Genomic DNA, 10679 nt, shown 5'->3' with positions numbered 1-10679 from the left:
GCGACAGCAGCCGGAGCTGCCCCAGGGGAGCCCCTGCCCCGGGGAGCGGCGGGGAGGCAGCGGCTCCGGGCTGGCGGAGGCTGCGCCTCGCAGCACCCAGCAAGGAACGTGGTGACCCTGACCAGGTGCCTGGGCCTGAGCAAGCAACATGGTGACACTGCCCTCAGCCAGGGGCCTGGCCATCAACCGGCGCCGCAGTGGTGACCGTGACCAGGGGCCTGGGCCTGAGCAAGCAACATGGTGACGCTGCCCTCAACCACGGCCACAGTGGTGACCGTGACCAGGGGCCCGGCCCTCAGCCGCATGGGGCTGCTGCTCTTTCAGAGCTGGGGCTCCCCACGCTGCCCGCAGCCATCGCTCCCCTGTCGCGTCAGAGAGCAGCCCCTGCGGCTCACAGATCCCAGCATGAGCTCAGGGCCGAGCCCAGGCGCTGTCCGTGCACTGCGAGAGCCCTGGAGACACCCCTCAGCTCTGACACAGCCCCGGCCTCTCCTGCGGGGCCAGAGAAAGCCACTCTTGTTAACAGTGCATGCAGAAAAAGCAGCTTCATTAACTTAGGAATTTTAAACCCCAATAATCTATTTTTTCCCCTATTAAAGAACATATCCCAGATTTTTCCTCCCGTCCTGGTCTCACCTTAATTCATTAATTCACCACACTCAGATCTTGCAACGAGAACGGCCGCATCTTTTCTCCACGTCAGGCACAAGAAAGGCCTCTTAAATTGCTCAGTACCAAAGAAGGGAGCGCACAGACCCACACGAGCCAGCCCTCGTGCCCTGCGGTTGTGCCGCGAGACGGGCTGCCTGGCACAGTTGGCGCGTTCTCACCTCGCCACGAAGCACATGCAACACATCTCCGCTCTGCATCTTAATGGGGCGGGAGATGCTGCCTGCAAAAGGCGGCTGAGAACGGGGGCTGCTACGTTAAAATAGGCTTAAGATGTGGGGATGGCTGAATGGTGGGTCTTCATCCTACGGGGGCAGGGGAAAGGAGGTTTTATAAAGCTCACAAGTGGCTTTAAAGCATGATGGTTTAAAAAACCAACCTAACTACTTTTTAAAAAACACCTGAATTTTATTTGAATTTCAAATACTTTGACTTTTTACTTGAATTTTTTTTGCACTTAATTTTAAAGCCTGATTTACTACAGAACTCTGTCAAGCATGATCGTACTGTTCACTGGAGACAAAGTGCGGCACAACGCACCTGAACGCTCAGGTAAGGCTTGCTGGGAAGCAGCACCAGGAAATCCCATGGCCTCTCAGGTCAGTCCATGCTGACAGAAGACACACTGATTTTATGAAGTGGTTACCACGGCTTTGACCAGCCAGAACACAGCATCTCCTGCTGCTATTTTCTGATTCGAGCTTCTCCAATGTAATTTATTAGTTTCTACAGTACCCGGCTCCAACGTGTAAACAGGGAGCTATAAATAAGCACGAAGGAACAAGGCACGAGCATGTTAATGTTTGCATATGTGTTGCTTGCAGGTCCCATATTTCATCCCAACAAACAAACACCACGACAAGATACACAAAGCCATTAGGCTGCGCCTAGGAGCGCTCGGATGGCGCGTTTATCAACGCGACGATAATGCCAGTGCAAAGCTGTAGTTAAGGTTATGCGTCAGGGCTTCTATTAGCAAGAGATTACAACTTGGCAGGAAAAATATTGACTGAAATTCTGCACTCTGGCTTTTAACTGAGATCCGAGGGGCAGTTTGGTTTTCTTACTTACCGGAGAAATCTAAAATAGACCCAGCCTGAAAAGCACGCAAGAAAAACATGCAACGCAAAACAAAGCAGCCTGTTTAATCCATTAAGGAATTTCAAATCAAAGCCTCAAGGACTTCAAAAAGGCAACGACACTCTCATAATCAAACTGTAACTTCCTAACTGCTGCTAATATGTCCCCTCTGAGGTGATGCTGCAATCAGGTCTAGAGCAAATGTATTTTCTACAAAAGTATTTTCTCCTTCTATTATTTCATGCCCTTCCCACAACTCCCAGGTGGCTAATTAATAAAAAGTCTTTTGTAATGCAATATATTTACAAACATACACAGACTGTTTCTGTTCTGTTCTCAGTTCAGACCGCATCCAAGAACAGAAAGTTCCTCTCTCAAAGCTCTCCTTAAATTATGAGCACATAAAAATCAAAGTTATAATGGAAATCCCAGTGCAATTTTCACTACATATTGTGCTATCATGAAAGGGATAAAGTTAGAGCATATTTTTAAAAAGGCCTAAGATTTTGCAGGCAGTTGCCAAATTCAAGCCATCATCTTCCGAATTCAATAGGCCTCAGCTAGATTCACAGCTAAACGTGGCTAAAAAGTTTGTTGGAGTCTTAACAGTTAACAGCAAATAAAGCTAAATGCGGAAAGCATCTTTATTTCTTAAATTTCACAAGATTAAAAAATTGTGTCAGCTGCTCTGAAAAGGAAATGAGATTTGGTTGCATCTGCAAAGCTCCTGTTGGCGTGCAACACACATTTAGAGATTGCCCCAAACTGTAATTTTTTTTAGCCATCAGACATTGTATATGCCTATTGGCTGAATTTCAGTACATAGAGTACATTTTATTAAAACCTTGGCTGGGTTTTAACATTATATTTATGTGTATACAGCGCAAATAAAGATATTTGCTGATAAGGTTAAAAGCTACAGATTGTCCTCTAGGAACAGGACTGTCCTGATAGCTTCCGTAAGGTGACACTTAAGTGTGGTTTAAGCTAAGGATAGAAGGCAGCTCTTACAAATTACAGGTTGCCTTATTCCCAAAGAGGGTATGCGGCTATAAGGGCACAGCAAGGCTAATGTCTCTTGCATTTGTAGCTTCAAAGGAGCTGTAGGTGCTCAGGGAGCTGCGTGGTGGAGAAGCAGGTGGGACAGAGAGGAGGATGCAGGGCGAAGGCTCGAAATTCCTCAGTGTAAGAACTGCCATTCCCAAAGGAACTCACCAGGAGCTAGGGCTGGGTTGAGCACTGCGCCCCAGCGCAGCTGGTGTGAGAGCTCTGCAAAACCCAGGGCGCTGGCAAAGAGGAACCGTGAGGAGAAGGGCCCCGTCAGGCCCGTGGCGTGTTCCCACAGCCCCGGGGAGCGCCGGACACGCTCCAACCTCCGCTCAACTTCCTGCACTTTATTGTTTCCTGTCACAGCCATAACTCTGTTTCATGGGGGGTTTTAATTTTGAGGGAGCCAGCAATTTCACCCGCAGCATGAGATGCTTGTGCTGCTGTTCATCAGCCCAGCTAAGAGCAAGCTTGCAAAAAGCACCCAGCTGGCAAACCCACTGCAACGCAAGCCCCTCCGTGCGGCTCCCCGGGCGTTTCTGCACGTGGCTTTGCAGCGTCAACGTCACTTTGGACACACACGAGCAGCAGCAGCACGTTGGGAAAACGCTCCGTCGCTCCTCACCTGCCTTTTGCCTCCCTGAAGTTTACTGCTCTGGGCCCAACTCGACCTTTTTCATCTGTTTATTTTTCTTACCAACTGATTTCAATGGAAAAATTCAATGCTGACAAGACAGAACTGCCCTCTGCAGCTCTGTGGTATTTGGAAAATGAGGTTATTTTTCATTGCACTTTCTTATTCTTGTTGAATGCAGTATGGAAATGTAAATATCTTGAGGTGGGGGCCATTAAGATACCAGTCTATACTGAAGACATTAATGCTCTCATTAGACATTCACGCCACCTTTTTTGAGTACTCTGCTGGGCATCTGCATAGATAAAAATCATATATCACCTAACAACACACGCCTGCAAGATCAAATATCCTGGATCAACAGAAGATGACGAGAACGACATCAGCTGGGAGATTAAAGGTTGCTGCACGTTTTGCTTCCCCTCCCTACAGCCTCACTTCCTTTTCCTTACAAAACTGCAAAAAATTAAACCCGACTCAAACCGTGCGGGAAGGATTTGAGGCCAAAAGCTCGACGGGGATGTGGGGCGGGCACTGCAACCTGCTCCGTGTATCCCTCACCATTGACACAGGGAAAATCGTGCGGCGGCCTTCCTCGAGGGAATGCCGGCAGATCCCGAGCGGACAGCGATGCCCTTCCGCAGCGCTGCTCCAGTGCCTTTTGTTTGCAACAATAGATCTCCCCGGGCACCTCTCGCTTGCTCCAAATATTGGTATTAAGTGAGCACGAGCACAGCTGTGTGTAAATTACGTATATAAACAGATTAGATTTGTATATTTATACTGCATGCAAACACATTAATAGCACATTTGCATACACAGTTGGCTAAATGAGGTTGCATGCAGAGTGGGATTACTAGTTGCAAGCACGTTTTCCAAGAAAGGATTCATACTGCCACTCGGGAGGGCCAAGTGGATCCACCACCCCTTTTGCAGGGCATAAAAACACCCTCATTCCCCTGCTCTGCGCATCTCGCCGGGCCCTGGGAGAACAATCCCTTTGGGAACAAGCTGCCCAAGGTAAGGATTATCCATGTTTCCTTTGCATTGTTTGAGGGGAGCCAACGCTTGGCGGGCGCAGGATCTGGCACATGGCACGACCCGCTCACCAAATTCTTCCTTTCCTTCCTGCTCTTAACATCAAGGATTGATAGGGAAAAAAAATAAAATCCACCCGAGAGGCAACCTGATATCGAAGGTGACACGAGAGCTCTGGGGCTTTTCCACCCCGGGCCCGCCAGGATTTCACCCGAGCTATTTCCATCAAGGGATGGATTTCAGACCCCTCCCCAAGGCAGCTCATGTGGATTTTAGTCCCTTCCTGCTTCGTACCTGTTTTTTGGGGGAAAAAAGCCGGCAATTGTGCACCTCCCTGTTGCTGGGTGCAGCGGGGAGGCCGCGACGCCGCAGACGGCATCAAGGCACCGGCGCCAGGACACCCGATGCGAGAGCAGCCGCGGTGGCGGCTCGTGACACGCTGACGCACACCAGGCAGGGCTCCATATTAAAGCAGCAGCAGGAGCGAAAATATATATATATATATATACACACACACGTGCAAAAAGGATAAATGTACACACAAAATATATATACAGACCTAAAAAATCTGCACACGCCAACTTTACTTCTCCTGAGCAAAAGGCGATGCCAAGGCTGCTCTGAGCAGCAGGGTGATCTTATAATCTTATTTAACATCCGTGCAAGCATCTCCTGGCTGTACCCGCCTCGAGCGCTGCCACCAGGCACGCACTGGTTGCCCTCATCGGTATTTTAAGGCCTGGGCTATGGCCTTAAACCCGTGCGGCACGAGTGTGGATCGGGAGCACAGATCCTGCCCCTCGGAGCCCCTTGCTCTCCCAGAATATCTAGGCAGGCGTCGCGTGTCCGGCCCCATCCATCACTGCGGGCAGGAACCCTAAAAGGCGGGTGCTGGTGGTTGCACTCACCCACAGAAGAGCAGCTTTCTAGTCATCAAATGCAGCAACCAGAGCCTGTCGTCTCCAGCACTTTCTCAGCACAGAAAATAAAACTAAAACAATCTGAATGTGGCTTTTTTTTTTCCCCCTCCTCTCCACATAAATTATTTTTTTCTTTTCAGTATTCTCAGAGTTACAGAGAACAAAGATCTGGGCAGAGCTGTGACCCAGAAAAACAGAACAAATAATTCACTACTGCCAAGAGACAACAGAAAGCTTTTAATTCGGGTTACCTTTTTTAGAGGTTCACTTCTTTTATAAGTTGTACCTGTAATACTGAACATACAGAGCAGCCTTCTCATACATCAAAGCTAAAGACCAAGTAGAAATTTGGACAATATGTCACTTTATAAGAACATACCTGCTAAGCTATGGTCCTTCTGCTGCTTAACAGAACACCAAGAACACCACAAGGCCGGTGTGTTCTCGAACACCAGAACATTTCTATGCTCTTTCTCCTGCCATCCCCTCCTTTTGCCACACACATCACACAACCCCCCTGAAAACGCCCGGCTGTGCTCAAGAAACGCCGTTACGCACGGGCCGTGTTCCCTCTCACCGTGACACGTCTCCTCCTTTCACTCCATTTGTAGCTTTACACACAAAAAAGCTGCACTCTGACGGCTTGAAATATCCCGGCCGATCCTTTCAGGCCTCGAACGTGGTATCTGCAGCGGAGGCTCCCGCTCGCAGGAACGCTGCTCCGTGGGGATTTCAACCATTATTGTCAATTATTGCGGCGTCTGCGCTGCCTCCAAACAGCGACTTTCGGCAAATGATTGAAGGAAGGGAACAAAACCACTCCAAGGGCTCCTGTGCTTCACAGCAAGGAACACGTCCGAGAACGCGGGGACAAAACGGTGACAGGATCCCCAAGGAAATTACACAAGGCCAGTGTTTCTGGGGGGACTTCTCCAAGTAAATGACTGAGCTGCAGGGCTGTTCACAGGAACCATGCCCAGGCTCTCAAACACAATGCGATTTGTGGCTCCTGCTAACGCGACGGAAGGCAAGCTCTGCAAATTTTCTGGGTTTCTCTCCGGATAAATCTGCCACTTGGATATGAGAAACTGATAAAATCAAATTCTGGGCTAAGCAGCATGTCCTCAATAAGACCTTTCTTATATCAAAGCAAAAAAACCACAACCAGAAAGTAACACACACAGCACCCAGGCTGCCCTAATATCAAGATTCGGACTCTACTACTTTATTAGGTCGCCCAGACCCCAAAGTGAAGCAAGAAGGGGGGCTGCCAATGCGGATCAGCTCGGCTCGCTTTGCTAATTATCAGTGACCGATTGCCTTGTGCAACGCGGCCATCCAATTAGCGGGGAAGCTGCTGGCTCACACACTGATCTGGGCAGCAAAGCACGAAAGTGGCCTTAAAAAAAAGAGGCAGATGATTCATAAGTTCCCTTTTCTTTTGTGCAAGGCAGGGAGCAGGGGAGGCCTCTGCCAAATATGAAAAAGTAGCCTCTGAACGAGAGAGGGAAGAGAAAGAAGGGAAGAGGTGGAAGCGAAGGAGCAGTGGGGACACCTCAAACACAAAGGAGACCTCCGGCAAGGAGAGCCTGAAAGAGAGGCTGGGATGGAAACGACCTCCCTGCACTCAGAGCCGGACACGGCTTCGACACCACGTAAATGAATCCCCAGCCCTGCACGCTCGCTCCTACCTCTGCACCGCAACAAGGGGCTGGTTGATGGCAACGCTCCAAGGGCCTCCAGCGCTGCGATACCTGCTGGCTGCTCTGATCAATCCCCCTGCGTAGCCAAAGAGCCACATAAATCTAAGAGAATACCACGAATATGCGGGCACAGGAGGAGGGAAAGGAATAAGGGACATAACGTGGTGCGCAGAGCGGCCTCGGTGGAGGCTGCGTGGATTTTAGGGAGGCTAAAAGCCACATTAGGGCCCTGCTGTGAACTGAAGTCGGCCCTGCGAGAGGGCAGCGCCGCTTCCGAAGCTGCAAACTCCTTCCAGCTGATGCAACACCTCCTCCCAGGCGAGCAACGCGCCGCCGGGCTCGGGAATTGAGCCCCTCCGGCTCCAGCAAACTGCCTCAGTACTGGCAAATACTCACGAGCAAGTCCCCGTTTGCTGCCAAATTCTTTTCACGGCCACATAATCATTAGCTTTACTGGTGCTGTTACCCTTCTGACTAATTAGGAGCTGCAGACGGATGCAGAAGATGATCAATATTTAGCCGCTCCGTGTCTGCTACAGAAGCAGCCTATTATCAAACGAGTGACACCTCCACAAACTTAAATTAAATAATGGCTCCCATAGAGGATTCGGAGCCGCTGACAGAACGGCAAGTGATTTAAGTAACATAAAGCTGCGCAACTGGTGATGGATCGCAGGCTCTGCACGCACTCCGCTCAGCCTGTAATAGAACAAATGATCATTTTTCAGCCTAATTGAATATGGCCGCCCCACTTATGCACAAAAGGAGACAAACCTATATAATTTGCTTCATTAAAGTGCATTTCTATGTTGCCTGAAAGATTTAAAAAAATGGGTGCTGTTGATGGGGAAGATTAGAAAAAAACAGAATTTATCATGCACACAGAGTTTGCAAGTGAGGTGTGTCCTGGCATTCACCCCGCTTGTGCTCGTGCAAGGAAGGTAAGTCCTGTGGGCTAAAGCGCACAGAGCATCCATGGTGTGACAGTAATCAGAGTTTCTTCCACACAAACTATGTCACTACACCAATTGGAAAAAGCTTTCTTGTCATTTTCTGCTGCAACAGCCGCCGGTCCATATTAAACAAGTCTCAGATGAGCTGTCAGGCAGGACCACTGCAATTCTAGTGACATTCCAAATGCTGCTCCTGGTCCTTTGTTTGCATAATTATTAGAAAAATCAAACTACTCATTAACAACCACCCCTTTCCAACATTAAAATCAAAGCTTCAAGTGAGCTCTATTTCAAAAGCAACCTTATTATACTGAGACTCCCAGAGATGGCATCTCATGGTACTCACCCTCCGCAACCAGGTGGATAAATTTATTTGGTTTTCCCCTTTCTGCTTCCTGCTCTTCTGTCTTTCATTGTCTGCAGATGCCAAGAAGAGACCTAAGAAGCCATAACCTCGCTACAAATTAGTACCTTAACTACAATTTGCCTTTTTGGAGAATAAAAACTTGTTTTCTTCCATATATACGTCTTGGCCGAGAAAGCAACGCGACTTGTGTGCTCTCCTTGCTCGTATTTGCCACTACTGTGGCAAATTCGCACTTCCTGTGCAAATACCTGGAGGCTCAAACCTTGGACATGACCCACGGTACTTGCGATGCCCGCCAGGTCTGATGCCTCCCCGTGCCGGTGCAGCGCAGCCACGCGAGGCCAGGGCTACAGAACAGATCCTGAAAGTCCTCGAAGATTTAAGACAACTTCCCCCCAAGAGCAACTCTCACGTTGCTAGAGACCAAGCGACAGAGCCAAGCTGGAGCACCTACCCCCAGGCAGCAGATGAGGGCATGGGAGTCCTCCTCGATGGCAAGTCTTCCATTTTGGAGTAAGATGACAAAGGTAAAAAGGCCACAAGTGAAAACAACTGCGTCTTTACAGCTGCTCTCAAGCTGAAGAGCTTTTCTACTGTAGCTGAAGTCAATGTAAAACAGAGAGTCAAGTTATCAGTAGGAAAAGACCAGCGGAGAAATCAACTTGTCTCTCCAAGTTGGAGTCAACATCACGTTGCTCTGGCATTTTTGTGTGTGTGTGTTCTTAAAATGTATCTTGCTAGGAATAATAAATTGCCATTTCTCATGGTTTAGATGTTGAAACATCTTCAACACAATGGTTTGCCATATGAAGGAATGCATTCCTGGGCTCTATGTCATTAATTCGCTATAGAGCAAGTCTATAGATCTGACAGAGCTGTTCCATAAAGCAGGAACCTTTACCAACTTCAACCACTCAAAGCTACTTGAAAAGATGCTGGACATTTCTATCAAATGCTTGACACAGAGAATATCAAGGGATGTCACTATTATTTACATACTATAATATATTACAGTCCCGCACTTACAGGTCATCTTTCCCAACAGCTGCAAGCCAAACTCAACCAAACTACTGCAGGTCTCTACGAAGACTATTGCAAAAACTTGCAGCCAAACCATGAGCTCTGGGTGCCAGGGACCCATCTGCAGCCATTAGAAAAGGTGACACTGAATTTGTGTCTCTGTATCTGCAGCCCTTCCAAAACAAACAAGAGAAAGCTTTTGAAACCGAGGGCTAACCAACATCTCTGGCATTTCTCATACTATAAAATCCTCCCTGGGCCCCATGGGAGCAGGAACTGGGCCCCACGGGGCGTCTCGCGAGTCCCCCGGCGCCCCGTTCCCGCTTTCCAACCAGCGCCAGGGGTGGCTGAGAGGCCTCAGAAATGGAGAGCGAGCTCCGTTGTTACGACGCCCTTGAAAAGGAGCTGAAAAAAGCACAGTTTCGACAATCAACTGCCGTAGTATTTATTAATCTTTCAAGCGGCGGATTCTTTCCCCATGGCAACAGTGAAATATGTCCGTGAGCTTCTGCCTCCCTCTTGCAAGCCCTGCTCAGAATTAAAAGGCAAAACAAAACACCAGCTTCTTTGAGCAGCTAAAAATTATTTAGTTTATGCTGGAGTTGGGCTTGGAGTTTAGAGTCTGGCTTCCCGTCCCCACACAGAAATAGCCTCCTAAGCCGTGGCAACCGGCCAGGGTAAATATTTGTTGTATTATTTCAGGGGATCAGCAGTATGGTAAGTGCTTAATAGATTAAAAAATATTCCACGGGAGGCAAAGGCACAATGAATCAAGAAACATATGGCAGTTACCCACAGCAAACAAAACTATAAGGATATTGTTAAGAGAAGACTAACTTACTGGGCAGCAGCGGAAAGATCAAGATTAGCAAAAGCAGCAAAATCACCTATTTTGAAGCCAAGGTCAGCGACAGGATTTATAGACTTATCCCCAAAGGCAGCCTCGGTGGAACATGAAATGCTGTGGGTTTGGGTTGTTTTTATTTTGTATTTTTGGAGGGAGGGATCTATTTGCCTGCCCCATTTGGGGCAACTCATTTGCCGGAGGCTTTTAAAATTCATCCCTCTTCACAGCTGGTTAAACAATGGAATCTTTCTGCAAAGTAAAAGGACAAAATTGATTGCCCTACACAAACTTTTCCGCACGTATAATTGATTTTTAATTCACTGTCTCATTTCCGAAAGGACTTGACAATAAACTCAGTGCTGTGCGCACAATATCGATCCCCTTAAACAAGGGCCTGGATC

The 10679-nt window shown here is 48.3% G+C and overlaps 1 protein-coding gene across 1 annotated transcript in view; it reads right to left on the bottom strand.

Annotated features, from left to right (window-relative positions):
- RERE (arginine-glutamic acid dipeptide repeats) overlaps positions 1 to 10679 on the bottom strand; it is a 160570-nt gene that overhangs the window by 37677 nt on the left and 112214 nt on the right. The window lies entirely within an intron of this gene.

This window comes from Nothoprocta perdicaria, unplaced genomic scaffold (assembly GCF_003342845.1).
Source record: "Nothoprocta perdicaria isolate Ctin4 unplaced genomic scaffold, notPer1 scaffold_72, whole genome shotgun sequence".
Classification (NCBI taxonomy): Eukaryota; Metazoa; Chordata; class Aves; order Tinamiformes; family Tinamidae; genus Nothoprocta; species Nothoprocta perdicaria.
The sequence above is the reverse complement of the archived record's forward strand: the minus strand, read 5'-3'. Positions and strand labels throughout refer to the sequence as shown.